Below are 18,335 nucleotides of genomic sequence, written 5' to 3'. Positions count from 1 at the left end.
ATCAGCGAATGTCATTCGTTGTAAATGACATTAGATTTGCCGTGTGACCTATCTGGGAGAGCACACACCAGAGCACACTAAAATGTCCGCCCAGATCCACCTGGTCTCCCTAGATCTCAAGCCAGTGAAACCCGCGGTCACGCCAACCTCCAGGTTTCAGCCTCTGCGGTTTTGAACACAGTGAATTAAAAAAAAATGCCGATTGTGTTTCGGCAAGTGATTTAGCCGATATTTGGTATTACGTGAAAAGGAGTAGCAGTCTCCATTATATGGAGATTCAATCTTATTTTCATTTCAGCAATAACGACAAGATTATAATACAGCGATGTGCCCATCTTCGTTTATCAATAGCAGGGATAGAACTAGTAGAGTCCATGAGCAGAACAACACATATCTTTATTATTGTTGTTGTTTTTTTCTTTTTTGCTTCGTGCAGTTCACTTGGGCTTATTTACAGTGCATTCCAGAAGGGTACACCTGTTCCTTCTCTCTGCGCGCGCCTTCCTTCTGTCAAGCTATTTCTGCGGGAAGAAATTTACGTTTAGTGTGTGATTTAGTCCTATCAAATAATTTAGCGCGCGAAAATAAAAAGCAATACCGGCAAACAGAGGCCTCGGGAGAGCATAAGAGATTATAATAAGCCTCCTATGGCCAGGCCGCGAGGAAAGTGAGAATTTGCGCATGTACCAAGTTTAAACAAAGCGTCATTATTCAGTACACTTTGGCGACACCTCCGGGACAAAACAAACGGGCAATTATAAACACCAGTGGGGACACCAAAGCTGGAACCCGGGCTACTGGTTCGTGGGTTTGGGGCTCGCCGATGCCTACACGTGCCCGCTGGGTATAAGATCGGCTGTCCGCCAGCCGATTTTGTTTGCGAGCGCCGCCCAGCACACTCTGGAGTCCGGCCTCGCCAGCGCGAACCCGCGGACTGCTCTGGTTACAGGTTTGATGGAGATCCCATGAATTTCTTTCTCTATGGAGATCCTCACGAGACCTTGCACTGCCCGCTGTATTAAATCTCCGGTGCTCTTTTCGGGCATCCACGACTCAAACAAACCGTTTCGACGCCGAGACTAGAGTGCTGCGATGGTGCTGCCTCAGCGCGGAGATGAGGGCAAGCGTAACGAAAGAACAATGACACCCGCGGGATTCGAGCGAGAGCGTACCGCGTTGAGTATTGTAGAAATAAACCGTAGGAAAGCGTGCTGCCAGGAGCCGCTACGATTATCTCGCAGTGCTTCCAGTTATGCGCGTAGGTATATATGGAGCATGTTATGGAGTAATGGCAGCGGTAATACTCACAAACTTCTCACCACAAAGACGGCACTAGGGCGAAGAAGACATAACGGTACAAGCCCCGATTCGCAACGTTTTTTTCTTCGTAGCACAGATTGGTGGGCTATAGTAGCGTTGATCGCTTTTACAGCGAAGCTGTATATACCTCTACCATCCAAGGAAGCTTCCGTATCGTTGTAAACAAAACAAAAAAAAAACTACCCGTACGTGGGCCGATTCCGAAGATAGTGCAATGCCGGGCCGACCCGCGGCGTAGGTGAAGCAGGCGTTAAGCACTCCCCATACGTGGGTCGATCCCGAAGATAGTGCAATGCCGGGCCGACCCGCGGCGGAGGTGAAGCAGGCGTTAAGCACTCCCGATACGTGAGTCGATCCCGAAGCTAGTGTAATGACAGGCCGACCCGCGGCGGAGGTGAAGCAGGCGTTAAGCACTCCCGATACGTGGGTCGATCCCGAAGCTAGTGTAATGACAGGCCGACCCGCGGCGGAGGTGAAGCAGGCGTTAAGCACTCCCCGTACGTGGACCAATCACGAAGATAGTGCAATACCGATCCCGAAGATAGCGCAATGCCGACCCTACCCGCGGCGGAGGTGCAGTTCGCCATTAAGGGACCGACATACACAGCTTACACACACAAGGTGCAGCGGTGGCATAGAGGTAGAGCATCCGCCTGGCGTGTAAGAGGACCGTGGTTCGAATCCCGGTGCCGCGCAATTTTCCACCGGATTAAAAAAAAACGCGTGTTGATAAAATTGCATAAACAGGCCTGGAGTGCGGCCTGATCCCGGTGACCAGGAACGGCAATGCACTCTCTCACCAAAGCAGGATTGGCCACCCTGGTGCAGTACTTGGCCACAACCTCCCATAAAAATACAACAATCAAACCCTGGACCTCAATCGCCAGCAGCTGCGAAACAACTGACCACGGCAGCGGTCAGACCTGTCGCGCAGCAGAGGATGCTAAGAATCCCTGGGTCCGGACAGGCCGCCATTGGAATCTGAACCTGGCAACGTTTAATGCTAGAATCTCATCTAGTGAGGCGAGTCTAGCAGTGCTATTGGAGGAATTAGTGGGCAGTAAATGGGATATAATAGGGCTCAGTGAAGTTAGGAGGCCAAAATACGCATATACAGTGCTCAAAAGCGGGCACGTCCTGTGCTACCGGGGCTTAGCGGAGAGACGAGAACTAGGAATCGGATTCCTGATTAATAAGAATATAGCTGGTAACATACAGGAATTCTACAGCATTAACGAGAGCGTGGCCGGTTTTGTTGTGAAACTTAATAAGAGGTACAAAACGTGGAATCGGCGATGGGTAGAGTGAAAACAAAATACACTATACTAATGGGCGACTTTAATGCCAAGGTAGGCAAGAAGCAGGCTGGAGACAAGGCAGTGGGGGAATATGGCATAGGCACTAGGAATAGCAGGGGAGAGTTATTAGTAGAGTTTGCGGAACAGAATAATATGCGGATAATGAATACCTTCTTCCGCAAGCGGCATAGCCGAAAGTGGACGTGGAGGAGCCCGAACGGCGAGACTAGAAATGAAATAGACTTCATACTCTGCGCTAACCCTGGCATCATACAATATGTGGACGTGCTCGGCAAGGTGCGCTGCAGTGACCACAGGATGGTAAGAACTCGAATTAGCATAGACCTGAGGAGGAAAAGGAAAAGCTGGTACATAAGAAGCCGATCAACGATTTAGCGGTAAGAGGGAAAATAGAGGAATTCCAGATCAAGCTACAGAACAGGTATTCGGCTTTAACTCAGCAAGAGGACCTTAGTGTTGAAGCAATGAACGACAATCTTGTGGACATCATTAAGGAGTGTGTAATAGAAGTCGGTGGAAACTCCGTTAGACAGGATACCAGTAAGCTATCGCAGGAGACGAAAGATCTGATCAAGAAACGTCAATGCATGAAAGCCTCTAACCCTACAGCTAGAATAGAACTGGCAGAAGTTTCGAAGTTCATCAACAAGCGTAAGACAGCTGACATAAGCAAGTATAGTATGGATAGAATTGAACATGCTCTCAGGAACGGAGGAAGCCTTAAAGCAGTGAATAAGAAACTAGGAATAGGCAAGAATCAGATGTATGCGTTAAGAGACAAAGCCGGCAATATTACTACTAATATGGATGAGATAGTTCAAATGGCTGAGGAGTTCTACAGAGATTTATACAGTACCAGTGGTACCCACGACGATAATGGAAGAGAGAATATTGGATTGGAAAAACTTCCTGCAGTCCTGCAGGACGCACGTCAGCGCGCAGTGGGCGTCTCCCACGCATGGACCGACAGGGAATACCTGGCGGCCGCTGCGCGAGCCTGCTGGACGGCCCATTGCTGGTCATGTAGGAGCGGGCTTCATAGGGTCTTCTCCCACTTGTCGAAGGTAGAGTCAGGAGGAGCGTTTCTGCGCTCCCAGAGCACGTGTGCGAGTGTCGCCGTGACCCCGCACGAGGGGCACGCATCGTCTGGGTAGGCGTCCGGGTAGATGATGTGTAGGTGGCGGGGTTTGGATAGGTATCTGTCTGTAATAAGTGTAGCGTTAGCGCCTGCGGCCTGTTTAGATTAGGGTGCGGGGGTGGAAAGAGACGTCGTCCCATGTAAAAGTGTTTGGTTATTTCATTGTAGGTTACTGGGGCATCTCTGTTCGCCTCCAACTCATCGAGACGTAGTTGCCCGGCGGTGACGGCGCGGTCGGTAAGCGCGCGCGCAGCGTCGTGGGCTGTCTCGTTGAGGTTGGGCGGGGCGCCCGGGATCCGACCCAGGTGGGCGGGAAACCAGATGACGGTGTGGTGTTTGAGGGTGCTTTGATCAGCGCCGCGGAGGAACGCCTTGACGGAGACGACTCCTCTCTCGAACGCTTTGATGGCTGGTCTCGAGTCGCTGAATATTGTCGTTCGCTTATCGTCGAGCATTGCCAGGGCTATGGCCACTTGCTCCGCCACCTCGGGATCACGTGTGCGTACCGTGGCGGCGCTTAAAGTCCGTTGCGAGGACGAGACCGCTACCGCGGTGAAGGCTCGGTTGCATCGGTAGGCGGCGGCGTCCACGAAGCGACGTCGTCCGCTTTCTTGTTTATTCGTTTGAGGAACGCGGTGGCCCGGGCTTGGCGCCTGCCTCGATTGTGTTCCGGATGGACGTTTCGCGGAATGGGTGCGATCGTGATCAGGTCGCGGAGCTCGCGGGGAACCGGCGTAAGCTCCGGTGCATCCTGGGTGTGCGCTGGGAAGATAGAATATAGTCTAGAGGAATTTTAAATCCCACAAGGAACGCCGGAAGAAGTAAATAAAGCCTCGGGAACTATGTAAAGGGGGAAGGCAGCTGGGGAGGATCACGTAACAGCAGATTTGTTGAAGGATGGTGGGCAGATTGTTCTAGAAAAACTGGCCACCCTGTATACGCTATGCCTCATGACCTCGAGCATACCGGAATCTTGGAAGAACGCTAACACGTTCCTAATCCTTAAGAAAGGGGACGCCAAAGATTTGAAAAATTATAGACCGATCAGCTTACTTTCCGTTGCCTACAAAGTATTTACTAAGGTAATCGCAAATAGAATCAGGAAAATGTTATACTTCTGTCAACTAAATGACCAGGCAGGATTCCGTAAAGGTTACTCAACAATAGACCTCACACTATCAATCAGGTGATAGAGAAATCTACGGAATATAACCAACCCTTATATATAGCTTTCATTGATTACGAGAAAGCGTTCGATTCAGTCGAAACCTCAGCAGTCATGGAGGCATTACGGAATCAGGGTTGTTAGATATGGAGCTGTTTCCTGAGCCTACTTCAAATTCCCCAGACCACTTCGAATCGCGCCACTTCTAAGTAAGGGATGTAGAAACACGGATGACACATTCCAGAGGATCGCTCGAGCCAACAAGTTCACGTGCCAACAAGTTCGTACGCCGCGGTAGCTATTCAATGCTTGAGTTTTCCAGAAAACGAAGGGATCGCCCGGCATTGTTGCAAGGAAAGTGGGTCCCGAAACAAGACGGCTGCGATGTTCCGGGAAGGCCTGGCAGCGTCGCACCGGTCGCCTTTGAAGAAGGCATTTGGCACCTCAGCGGGGCTGTACCACCGGGAGCAGGTGAGCCTCGGACAATGGGGCCCAATCATGCCCCTTCTCCGCCTTTGAAGAGAGCATTGCACCACAGCAAGGCAAGACTGCGGGGAGCCGCCGGGTGTGACATCACGGCACGGGTGCCTACCATTGGCCGAAGGTGGTGTCATCTGAGCGGGCTCTCCCATTGGCCGAACTTGACGCGACTTCCAGTCCTCGAAGGGTTTAAAAGAAGCATTCCAGAGAGACCAGAGCATTCCCTGATTCCCTGATTAACCTCTCTCGAACTTCTTGCCGCGGGCCGCAGCGTCCGAGTTGCTGCCGGCCCGTAATGACTGTACGACTGTTGCTTGACTCTCACCTCTCTGTATATAATGTAAAATAAATCCCTCCCAAGTTTGGTTTTCATCCCGAAGTCCGTCCTCCAACCCCTACAACTGGTGGCAGCGGTGGGATCGCCTCCGAATGCAACAGCTGATGGCAGCGCTACGGATCAACCTTCGTCGAGAGAGATCCTAAGGAACCGGGAAGAGCGAAGAAGAGAGAGCCTTCGTCGAAAGAGGTCCGAAGAAACTGGGAGTAGCGAAGAAGGAGCGAGCCTTCGACCCAGGGAGTCCGGAGGAACCGGGAACAGCGGACGAATGAACCGGATGGCAGGGTGCTGCAACCGTAAGTGAGCGCGTGGTTTCTTTCCTTATGATTCGCCAGACTCAAATGTTGTGTGTTCATTTTGATAGTTCTGGGAATCGGGAGTTTGATGCATTGTGTGTTTGCACAAATTAATTAAGGAAAACAGTTCTAACCACCTGTCGGGGCAGCTGCCATGGATCTTAGAAGGTTGACGAGGTTGGACTTATTGTTGGTGTGCGACGATTTGGGAGTTGAGGCGGACGAACGGATGAAAACGCCAGCTATCATAAAGGCGATTAACGATAGTGGCAATGATGGCAAAAGCATTGAGCTTGCTTGGGAGGTGATACAGGAACCACGAGAGCGTGAGCGTCGTGTACGTGTGCGAGACCGTCGTGAACTTAGGAGTGAGAGTAAGCGTGAAGAACGCGAGAATGAACGGAAGCATGAGCTTCAAGAACTTACTCTTAGGTGTGAACGTCACGAACGTGAGAATGAACGCGAACGTGAGTATCGTGAGCGTGAGCAAAAGTATGAGAGAGAGAAGGCAGCACTGATCAAAGAGATACAGTATTGTGATCAGTTATTGGCACAGAGACAACGGCTGTCTGAGAATTCTGCAGGTAGTACAGAGCGAAAGAATGAGGAAGTGTCTAGCGGATTTTCGCCAAAAGCCGACGAGAAGAGTAGTGCCTGTGAGAATGGCTGCCGATTGATAAGTGAAGGGAATAGGCTAGCTGCTAACGATGCCTTAGTGGCAACAGAGGCTGTTAAAGGCCGCAAGGAGAGCGACGAGGTGCTGTGCCAACAGATGACTGTAGAGACAGCTAGGCCAGCTGCGAACAAATTGGCACAGTTACCGAGCGTGTGCGTCGCTGGTAATGTTAGCGAGGTTGCTAGCGAAGAAAAGGGTACTGCTGACCCGACAGACGCGAGCACCCAGGTAGAGCCAGATCTGCGTGCAGAAGTGATGTGCGAGCTGGACGATGCAGTTGAGAATAGTTCTCGGGATGGCGAGCTCCGTAGTTCACGAGAGAACAACTGCATTGTTCAGGGATCGGTGCGGCTCTCCGCCAGTCTAGATAGCCTAGATAGGGATCGTTCAGTTATTAATCATTCGGACTGTGCTCGTGAGGCAGCAATCGATACCGACGGGCTGTGTGCCGATGCACAGCGTGAGCTGGGCAATGTAGCAGAGGGCAGTTCGCAAGAGTGCGAGTTGTCTAACTCGAGTAAAGCCTGCTGCATTGTGCCAGAGTCGGTTGGGCTGTCCGCCAGTCGAGGCAAAGTGAGAGTAGATTTAAATGTAAATCACTCAGACTGTGCGGGTAAGAGACCGATCCGGGCCGACGAAATGTGTACCGGCCAGCACGAGGCACGAGGCGACATGAAAGCGAGTGCAAAGAGAAAGCGCCGTAAAAAGAAGCGCGGTAAAGACCGAAAGTCGGTAACTAATGTAGCGCCGCCAAAGATGGCGAGAAACCCAAATGGGCAGGGCGCGAGGAGAAGAAAGGTGGGGTCGTCATTGACGATGTTGACGCACCCAAAATGTTCAAACCACCGGTCCAAGGGGGACCGCGAAGCATGTTCTGCACGGACGCGGACAAAGGGCACGAGGTTGTTAAACTCCTCGTCGTTCCGTAGTTCTTTTCAAAGCTCAGCGTGCAGTTCGAAGAAACGCAAGGTGGAAGGACGAGACCAGGTGGGGAGTAGCGACGCGGTCAATCGAGTTTGTGAGGAAAGCGGGGCGCGAGGACGCAAATTGGCAGGAGACCGTAACGCCTTGGGGGAGCTGATAGTTAGTCAGCCCTTTTGTTGTGTCCCGGTAGCCAGAGTAGCTTTCAAACCGCGCCCACCTCGAGTCCGACTGAAGGTATGAGTCAGTCGAAAACGTTTGGAAGGGGAGGCCAAGAGCGCTTCCGTAGAAATGAAGTGTTTTGTTTTATTTTTGAACATCGGAAAGTTTTCGCGAATTGAGACTAGGATTTCTTTCAATGTGTAAGGTTTGAGCTTTGTTTGTTTTCGTTTGAGAAGCTCCGAAATTTGAAATATGCGTTTTATGTAAACCTGTAGTCTCGCGAGATGTTCATTAATAAGTATATAGGCTTTCTTTTTGTGTGTGTGTGTGAGTAACCTGAAGGTCGAGGTTATCGTCGAAAGGCATATGGTAAAGCGCGTGTGTTATTTAACCTTCTTTCTTTTTAAGTGTTGTTGAATTTTCTAAGGTTAAGCGCGTATATTTTCAGTGAGTGCATGATTTGCACTGAGAAGCGTTTTTAGTTCCATTAGCGCGTGTCCTGTGTGGACGGAAGGAAGCAGATTTATGGCTAGGTTGCTCGTGTGTGTTGAGGGCAGCCGTATTCTGACTTCTCAGATAAGTATGCGTGGAACGAGTTATTAAAAGACGCATTATTTTAAGGGTTCTGCGGAGTGTGTAAGTCCCGCAAGTTTAATTGTTCGTTTATGTCACGTGTCCTGTAGGACTTTCAGGGAAGAAACGTGAGTAAGCGTAAATAAAAAGTTTGCCTACAACGCAAGTACGCGTTTTGTTTAGTGACTACAATGCTAGTGCGCTTGTGATTACGTGCTTGTGAGGTTGACCAGATTGTTCAGTGGCACCAATACGTGCGATAAGTACGCCACTGCGCTAGATTGGAAACATGCTGTTCGTGTAGTTAGGCCACTTAAGTTATGTTCGGCTGTTTTCATTTGTTGTTTGCTACGTCAACGACACTTTGTTTTGCAACAACAATAGTACTCTGGTCTTGTCGGCATTTGAGGTGAAATGGATAGCTGTTTGGAAGGGTGGTTGGAACTGTTTTGTCGAAATTGGGGAAATAAAAGATCAGGGTTCATTTTGACTCAGTAATAGCCTGGCGAGTCAGGGGTGAAGAGCCTGCGCTTACGCGTGGTGCAGCGCTGTGTTGTTTGGTTTGTTTGACGTCTGTTCTCCAGGGCCCAGGATCCCGAAGTTCGTCAAACGAGGCTCGACACCAATACCCTGCAGGTTCTTTCAGCGTTCCTCATGGCCAGCGAATTGAGTTCACCGGCCATTCAGAACAACCGGGGCGAGGACGAGCTGTTAGATATGGAGCTGTTTCCTGAGCCTACTTCAAATTCCCCAGACCACTTCGAATCGCGCCACTTCTAAGTAAGGGATGTAGAAACACGGATGACACATTCCAGAGGATCGCTCGAGCCAACAAGTTCACGTGCCAACAAGTTCGTACGCCGCGGTAGCTATTCAATGCTTGAGTTTTCCAGAAAACGAAGGGATCGCCCGGCATTGTTGCAAGGAAAGTGGGTCCCGAAACAAGACGGCTGCGATGTTCCGGGAAGGCCTGGCAGCGTCGCACCGGTCGCCTTTGAAGAAGGCATTTGGCACCTCAGCGGGGCTGTACCACCGGGAGCAGGTGAGCCTCGGACAATGGGGCCCAATCATGCCCCTTCTCCGCCTTTGAAGAGAGCATTGCACCACAGCAAGGCAAGACTGCGGGGAGCCGCCGGGTGTGACATCACGGCACGGGTGCCTACCATTGGCCGAAGGTGGTGTCATCTGAGCGGGCTCTCCCATTGGCCGAACTTGACGCGACTTCCAGTCCTCGAAGGGTTTAAAAGAAGCATTCCAGAGAGACCAGAGCATTCCCTGATTCCCTGATTAACCTCTCTCGAACTTCTTGCCGCGGGCCGCAGCGTCCGAGTTGCTGCCGGCCCGTAATGACTGTACGACTGTTGCTTGACTCTCACCTCTCTGTATATAATGTAAAATAAATCCCTCCCAAGTTTGGTTTTCATCCCGAAGTCCGTCCTCCAACCCCTACAGGGTGTAGACGAACTGTATGTAAAAATACTGAAAGATATCTATAGCAGCTCGACAGCCACCGTAGTCGTCCATAAAGAAAGCAACAAAATCCCAATAAAGAAAGGCGGCAGGCAGGGAGGTACGATCTCTCCAATGCCATTCACAGCGTGTTTACAGGAGCTATTCAGAGGCTGCTGAGCATGAGGTCGCGGGATCAAATCCCGGCCACGGCGGCCCCATTTTTACTTAGATTTAGGTGCACGTTAAGGAACCCCAGGTAGTCGAAATTTCCGGAGTCCTCCACTAGCTAAGGCGTGCCTCATAATCAGAAAGTGGTTTTGGCACCTAAAACCCCATAATTAATTAGGAGTCATTCAGAGACCTGGATTGGGAAGAATTAGGGGTAACAGTTAATGGAGATTACCTTAGTAACTTGCGATTCGCTGATGATATTGCCTTGCTTAGTAACTCAAGGGACCAATTGCAATGCATGCTCACTGACCTGGAGAGGCAAAGCAGAAGGGTGGGTCTAACAATTAATCTGCAGAAAACTAAAGTAATGTTTAACAGTCTCGGGAGAGAACAGCAGTTTACGATAGGTAGCGAGGCACTGGAAGTGGTAAGGGAATATATCTACTTAGTGCAGGTAGGAGGAGGAGGAAAAACTTTATTTGCTCTAATTGATTAGAAATTAGCGGTGGCAGATGTGGTCGGCCGTCTTCACGGTCTTATTCCCCATCTGCGCAGGGTCGGCGCCCCTATTCCAGGGCACCACTGAGGGTGGCTACTCGGTGAGCGTGCCTTACTAGTCCATGCTGGACTTTCGGGTCGCTGCTGGAGAGCACCCTCTCCCACTGCTCCGCACTCGGGTCTTTTATTTGAAGGAATTGTTGGTTCTGAACGCATTCCCATGTAATGTGGTATAAGCTAGGCTTGGCGCCGCACCAGGGGCAAATGTCTCTATACTGGGTTGGAAACATCTTGCTTAGTGTGTTTAGTAGTGACCGCGGATCCGTATCACGAGACCGAAATAATAGGAAGAATAAGAATGGGCAGGGGTGCGTTTGGCAGGCATTCTCAGATCATGAACAGCAGGTTGCCATTATCCCTGAAGAGATAAGTGTATAACAGCTGTGTCTTACCAGTACTCACGTACGGGGCAGAAACCTGGAGGCTTACGAAAAGGGTTCTGCTTAAATTGAGGATGACGCAACGAGCTATGGAAAGAAGAATGATGGGTGTAACGTTAAGGGATAAGAAAAGAGCAAATTGGGTGAGGGAACAAACGCGAGTTAATGACATCTTAGTTGAAATCAAGAAAAAAGAAATGGGGGGCATGGGCAGGACATGTAATGAGGAGGGAAGATAAACGTTGGTCATTAAGAGGAAGCTTTAGCTCGGGCCCAACTCCGACGCGGCCTATTCAAATACATGTAAAACGCAAAAACGTTTTTATGAGATAACCCCTGGACCGATTTTGATGAAATTTGTTGCATTTGAAAGAGAAAGTTAAAGTCTAGTGACTGTTGGAAGCCGAATTTCGATTTAGGGCTTGAATTTTCTTCAAACGATTTTCAAATATTTGACCGTTTGAAAAATATAGAAGCACGAAGTTTGCAAATTCATAGCTCTGCATCAAAAACTGATATCGTGGTTCTGTAAACGGCATCTATTAGATCATTCCAAGCGGACAAATTCAATATGTCATTTTACATCTTACGTGAATTTGTTACGTTGGTTACAACGGTTTTGCAAAAGTTGTATTTTCCTAGGATTACATTTCTTTATATTCGTGTGTAACATATCAATTTTGTCCGCTTTAGATGTACTATTAGATGCAATTCACAGAATTGTATTATCATTTTTAGTGGTTGAGTTACAGAGTTGTAAACTTGACAGTTTCGTTTTTTGAAAATGTTCGATTTTTGCCAATTTTTGCAATTTTTGCCAACTTGGTGCAGTGGTTGCCGAGAAAAACGAATTCTCCTTTTACATGTATTTAGATAGGAGCACTCGAGCTAAAGCTTCCTCTTAAGGGTTACGGACTGGATTCCAAGGGAAGGGAAGCGTTGCAGGGGGCGGCAGAAAGTTACGTGGACGGATGAGATTAAGAAGTTTGCAGGGACAACTTGGCCACAATTAGTACATGACCGGGGTAGTTGGAGAAGTATGGGAGAGGCCTTTGCCCTGCAGTGGGTGTAACCAGGCTGATGATGATGATGGTGATACACAGCTTCGCTGGTCATCCTTGTTCCCAGATTGGAAGGGCACTGAGATTTTTTTAAAGCGAAGTTCTCTTCGCCTATCATCCCATGACTTCGCCTGGGTCGGTCGGTCGGACCACGGCCTCTGGTTGAAAAAAAAGATTGGCTGCGGCTTATACCCGACATCTAACCGAGCCAGACGTGCAAGGTCTGTAAAACTGAATCAGCAACACTCCCCCACATGCTATGGGAGTGCAAACATGAATACCCAGACCTTAATCCCGTGACCCTCTCGTCGAGATGGCACGCCGCCCTGCGCAGCTCCCATCTCGACGACCAACTCTGGGCGACCCAGCAGGCCTACGAAGCGGCGAAGAAGCAAGACCTCGACGTCCCGTCGTGGGAGGCCTAGGCCCAGCCGACTGAACTGCTGGGGCGCGATCGGAGATATTTTGTTCGATACGCGTTCTGTTCAGTTGCTGCAACGTCACAAAGTTGCAGTATGTAAAATTTGTGACAGCGGGGCGGAGAGAGCAGCCAATCAGGAAGCGGTGACCTCCCCGGAAGTTTACTTCCGTCGTTTGTCGTCTGCTTGCAAACAGTATACTACAAAACCAAATGTTTCTCGTCTTCCAAATGAATTAAATCTTTATCTAAAAAAATGTATTTTTTCTTCTCAAGCCCAAACACGTTTTCAAATAGTAGTACGTGTGACTACTGCAATTTATAACTATAAGGTTCTTTGCGTCGTCCCTAGGTGGTGTCGCGCACAGCGAGAAGAAAAAAGAAAAAAAAAACGACGGGAAGAGTGGCGCACTTTTCAAGAGGCAGCGACAACATTCCAGTGGCTCGCTGGCACCGATGATGTTGTCGATTTCTCTGTACAACCAACGAATTATTTGTTTCGAGAAACAAAAAGGACTCCGGAATTCACTTTCTGCCATTTCTTCAAACGCGTTTCGCACCGCCACCCGCTCTCCTCCTTCCTCTAGAAACGCCAGCGCAACAACCTAAGTTCCCAACGGAAGCGCCATTTTCTCGAATTAAACTATGGATTGGATTCAAACGTGCCATTCCGCAGCCTAAAAGGCCGCCTGTTGGATCCAATCCAATCCACCGGACGCGCCATGCGAAGCCGTATGATCGCTCCAAACTTCCCAGCTCCCGTCGGGTTCGGCGCCTAGCAGACGAAATGCTCGGTGGGAGGATGATTGACAGGAGCGTGTCATTTTGACGTCACCAAAAACGTGGCCGCGCCCCGCGGCTGGCGACGTCGGCGCGGAGTAGGCTGAGTAGGCCAATCGCGCGCGCCGGTAACCGAACGAACGCGCCGAACAACCGTCTCCGATCGCACCCCTGGTGCTCATTAAAGTTCTCTCTCTCTCTCTCTTGGCGGCTTAGCTCACCTAACCCTGGATATGCGAAGCAAAAACTTGGTTTAGCTTGGGGTAATCTTGGTTTCACTTGGTTAACCTTTGATTTAGCTGTAATTATTATACTTAGGTATACAATCATCGTTAAGCCAGGTATGACAGCTGTGCCTAGGTCGATGGCTAGACATGACTGTGATTAGGCTTGGGTAAACAAACATCATTCGACGGTGTGACGCCTGTTGTGTCACAGGGAAAGCGCAAGTGCGGAGGTGAAGTCTTTGCGGAGACTTGCAAGGAGACGCCGTGAACGTGCGCAGCGTCGAAGCACAAACAGAAAGGACGCGAACGCGGCCGCTACATTGATCTCGATGGTGCGACGCCAGTTGTATTCCGGACCCTCTCCAGTGAAGCAGCTGGCCGGGTGATATCCGCGGGGTGGCGAGACGCCACTTGGCGACGATGGCTCAAAGCCTCCCGCTCCCGCGCAACGCTCACAGAAGACGGCCCGCCCTCACTCTCAATCATGGCCAAGCTTGCACTGACTAGGCGAGCACGGCGCTCCTCTTAGCCAGGCGCGCGGCTAGTCACGTGGTCAGGCGGCGACCCCGCTGTTGAGAGCGCATGCGCCAATCCGGCGGCGGCGGATTGGAGCTAATATAATATTAATATAGCATTAATATGGAGCTCGGCACGGCGAGTCACGTGATGCGTTGGCAAAGCTTATGGCGCAGCTGCGGTCAAATTAAGGTCAAATTACTGGCCACGGCGAAACACGGCTCGAATGGGTTAATAAACTTTCTTTTTAAAACTTATTCTTTTGCTCTAGACTATACAGTCAGTGCACTGCGGTTGCAAGTCAATTAATTGCGACTGGCACCCGTCAGGACTCCGGATCCGATTGTCTCCCTGTCAGTTGGTGGATGGATGCTATGGGCGTCCCTTTGGAATGGGGTGGTGGGTTGCGCCACCAAGCTCTTGTTATAATATGGCCTGTTTTTCTATGTTAAAAAAGAAAAAAAAAAGAATAAAGAACCCGCATAGACTCCACCACCAAACTTTCTGAATCCCTATTGGAAACTGTTTTTGTACACCTCTGTTGTTTGTAATTTCCCTACTTCCACCAATCTTCCAATTGCCTCTTACCAATATCTATTGCGGACATGTTTACTTTCCCCCTGCTCTCGCTGAACCCAAGGGCTTCAAGGAGGCTAGTGGTGCCTAAGTCGACTGCTGGGCAGATATCTTTACATTCTAATAAAACATGCTCCCATTGTTTCTCTAGCTTTACCGCAGCATGCACATGCTTCTTTTTTCTTCTTATATATCGCCTTACAAGTGCGTGATCTAAGGCATCCCGATCTCGCTTCGAAAAGTAATGAGTTTCCCTTCGAGTTATCATAAATTGTTCCTTTCCTGATTTCGTTTTTTCCTCTCAAGTAGTTACTCATGGCAGGTTTCTTTTCCAATGCCGCCACCCACGAGATTATCATGCACTCTCCGGCTTTCCGCTTTACGTTCTTCGTTGACATGTTGCTCACCATACAGGCCGCATACTTGCTGGTAAGCTTCCAAGTTCTTTTCCTCCATTGTGAATCAATGTTTTTCTGGTACAAATACCTGAACGCTGTCCCAGCCCATTTGCTTTCTTTACTTTCAGTGATCCTGTAGCAGGGCGCCTATGCGCACGGAGTGGAGAGCGCCTGCCAGGCCAGCAATAAGGCACCCTAGAACCTGGCAGCCTGCACTGGCACCTAGTGGACAACAGCAGTAATCACTTTCAGGAGAGTGCGCAACGTCGTAAACTAGGGAAGTGCCCAGCACTCCACTCGTGAGGACAGGATATTCCTCCACACCTTTCCTTTATACTCGTGATGCGTCCTGAGGAAAAGTAGCATTGACATATGGGAAGGAGGATTAGTAGATGGACACACAGGACAAGCTTGCAGTTTGGCAAAAAAAGTGTCTAAACTAAAGGAGTAGCCTATGTGCCCATGGGACAAAATGATGTCCGAGGTTAGCTCACAAAGCCTGGTCCACAGAGTATATAGTACCACAGAGCACCTAAGCAACTTAATTGGTAGAATATTGTGCCTCAACTTGCCACTTGAACATTAAATAAACATATAGCACTAAATAAACATATAAGGCCAATTAATTAATAAGGGAACATCAGACATCCACCCATGCGTAGCAAATGTTACAAAGGAAACCTATATGGGTTCCTTGAAAGAAAAGCCTCACAGTTCAAGAAAAATTCGTCCTGGTCCGGGAACCCAAGCGGTAGTCCCGGGCTCGAGTCCTGGACCAGGCCAAATTTTTCTGCAACTTGGAGGCTTTTCTTTCGAAGAACCCGTATGGGTTTCCTTTGTAGCATTTGCTACAAACGGGTGGATGTCTGATGTTCCCTTTATTAATTACTTCTCTCCACCTTGCGGGTTTCCACAGAACTATTACGTCAAACTCTTGCCTTTGCTTCGAGTTGACAAATTCGACTTCGCCCTGCCATCTGCTAGTCACCTGGTTAGCTCAGATGGTAGGGCGGCTTGCCTGGAGAGGCGGTGGTCCCAAGTTCCAAGTCCCGGACCAGGACGAATTTTTCTGCAACTTAGAGACTTTTCTTTCGAGAAACCCATATGGGTTTCCCTTGTAGCAATTGGTATGAAAGGGTGGATGTCTAATTTTCCCTTTATTAATTACCTCTTTCCACCTTGAGGTTTTCCGCATAACTATTTTGTCAAACTTAACAAGTACGTTAGCACAAATTTGCAATCTGGACTCCAGTGATACTTGCCACCAAGCAGTATGTGTCGCATGCAATCAGCATGCCTGCTGTACAAAGTTACAGTTGAAAGAAACTATGCATAAGGGAGGTGTAATAGTTTGCATAATCGGTCAAGTTTCGAAGTCAGTGCAACAAACTTAGTCAGGCTAGAATGAAATATAATGTTAAACAGCAAAGTGGAACACCCTTATGCAATATTACTTTACATTGTACACGGTAGTATTTTGTTCTGGTCTGGTAGCCCCAAAACTCAATGCTGTGAATGAACCACGCCATGGATTGCAGACGCTTACCAATCTGCAGCTGAAAATATGCAGAATATGCTAGTTTGTTTTATTTGTAGCAATTTATTCTGGCCTGCCTGTACAATCAGCATAAATTCAAACATGAACAAACAAAAATACGACTCGAATTCATTGTTACGTTTCCAGTTTCACCCGCATTTGTAGCAGCGGCTTAATTCAGATGTGGAAACATACATTTCTGACTATCCCGTGCTTAGAAAGCAGCTATAGAGCAATTGCCATACTTGAATGAAATTTTTTTAAATATTAATTACGGGGCTTTACTTGCCAATGCGTTAATTATGTGGAGAGAGAGAGAAAACTTTATTTGGTCCATTGAGGGTTTAGCATTCGGTCTTCGTCTTCATCGCTGCAGACGCTTGACCTTCTTAGCAGGGTTGGGCCCTACTACTAAACCCTAGTCCAGGATTCGATTGAGCCGCGCTGCTTCGCTTGCGTGCTGCACCATTGCCTTTTGGGCGGCGAGCTCGCAGCTGGTGAGCCAGCTCTCCCACTGCTCCTCACTCTGGGTTTTGTGTTGGTGGAATTCTACATTTATACTCCCAGGTTATATGGTAAAGCGTGGGGGTTGCCCCGCACCACGGGCATGTGTTCCTAAATTGTGTAGGATACAGCTTGCTTAGTATATGTAAGTTAGAGAAGGTTCCCGTTTGCAGCCTACGCCAACTAGCTGCCTCTTGCTGTGTTAAGGCTTTGTGTGGTGGGGGGTATCTAATTCTCTTGCCTCTGTGGTAGTTCAGTAACTCTGAATAGCCGATCTCCACGGTGAAGTGCTGTTCCAGGACGTGTGGCCGCTTGACTCGGTACATGATCTCGCGAGCCAAGCTGTCTGCCCTTTCATTTTCTTCTATCCCCCTGTGTGCCGGAATCCAGATTAGTTTGTGGGTTGCGGTGTGTCTGAGGTGTTCTGCCTTGCGGAGGATAGCTAAGGCAGCCCTGCAGATTCTACCCTTTGTGTAGTTCCTGCATGTCTCTTTTGAATCCGTTAAAATGACCATTGATTTGTCTTTTCGATAGCCCTCAGCCACTGCCAGCGCACCAGCAACCTCCTCCGCTTCCACTATCCTGGCACTACGTGTAGTTGCGCAGGTGATTAGCTTGCCTGCGTTGCCAACCACTACCGAAGTTGCCTTAATGTAATTTGTATGTTTATTCCATGGATACAGTGCCGCATCCGTGAAAACCATGTTTTCTAGTTTGGCTAAATGCCTTTCCACATAATCTGCCCGCGCCTGCCTTCTGGCCACGTGGAGATTTGGATCCATGTTTTTCGGAATGGGATTGACCTGCAGGGTCTTACGGATCTCATCAGGTGTAACGGCGGATCGATCGAGATGCCTCCTTGGGTCGTGACCTAACCTTGTCAGGAGCGCTCTTCCCATAGCCGTGTCTCTGAGTCGGTGAAACTGTGCTCCAAGCTGTGCTTCTGCCAGTTCGGCGAAGGTGTTGCTAATCCCTAGCAGTAGCAGCTTGTCGTTCGGTGTATTTCTTGGTAGGTGGAGTGCCGTCTTGTAGGCCTCCCGCAGGATTGTCTCTACTTGTTCCGTTTCGCTCTTGATCATGGGGTGGTATGGCAGCGAGTAGATTACCCTGCTGACTATGAGGCTTCTGACGAGTTTTAGCGTGTCGTCTTCTTTCATCCCATGCCTTCGGTGGGAGACTCTGGTTATCATTCTGCCTACCTGTTCAGCCGACTTGCTGAGGAGGCCGAGTGTGTGGCTGCATTTCCTGCTTGCAGCCACATTCCCAGGACTCTTATCATGTTCCTCTCCGGGATTTTGACCAGTTACTTTCTGTTCCACATTTCAAATTTATGCTGACAGTACTGCTGTTAGCAAACTATCGGAATTATG

This window comes from Dermacentor variabilis, chromosome 5 (assembly GCF_050947875.1).
Source record: "Dermacentor variabilis isolate Ectoservices chromosome 5, ASM5094787v1, whole genome shotgun sequence".
NCBI classification, from domain to species: domain Eukaryota; kingdom Metazoa; phylum Arthropoda; class Arachnida; order Ixodida; family Ixodidae; genus Dermacentor; species Dermacentor variabilis.
Note: the sequence above shows the minus strand (reverse complement) of the source record.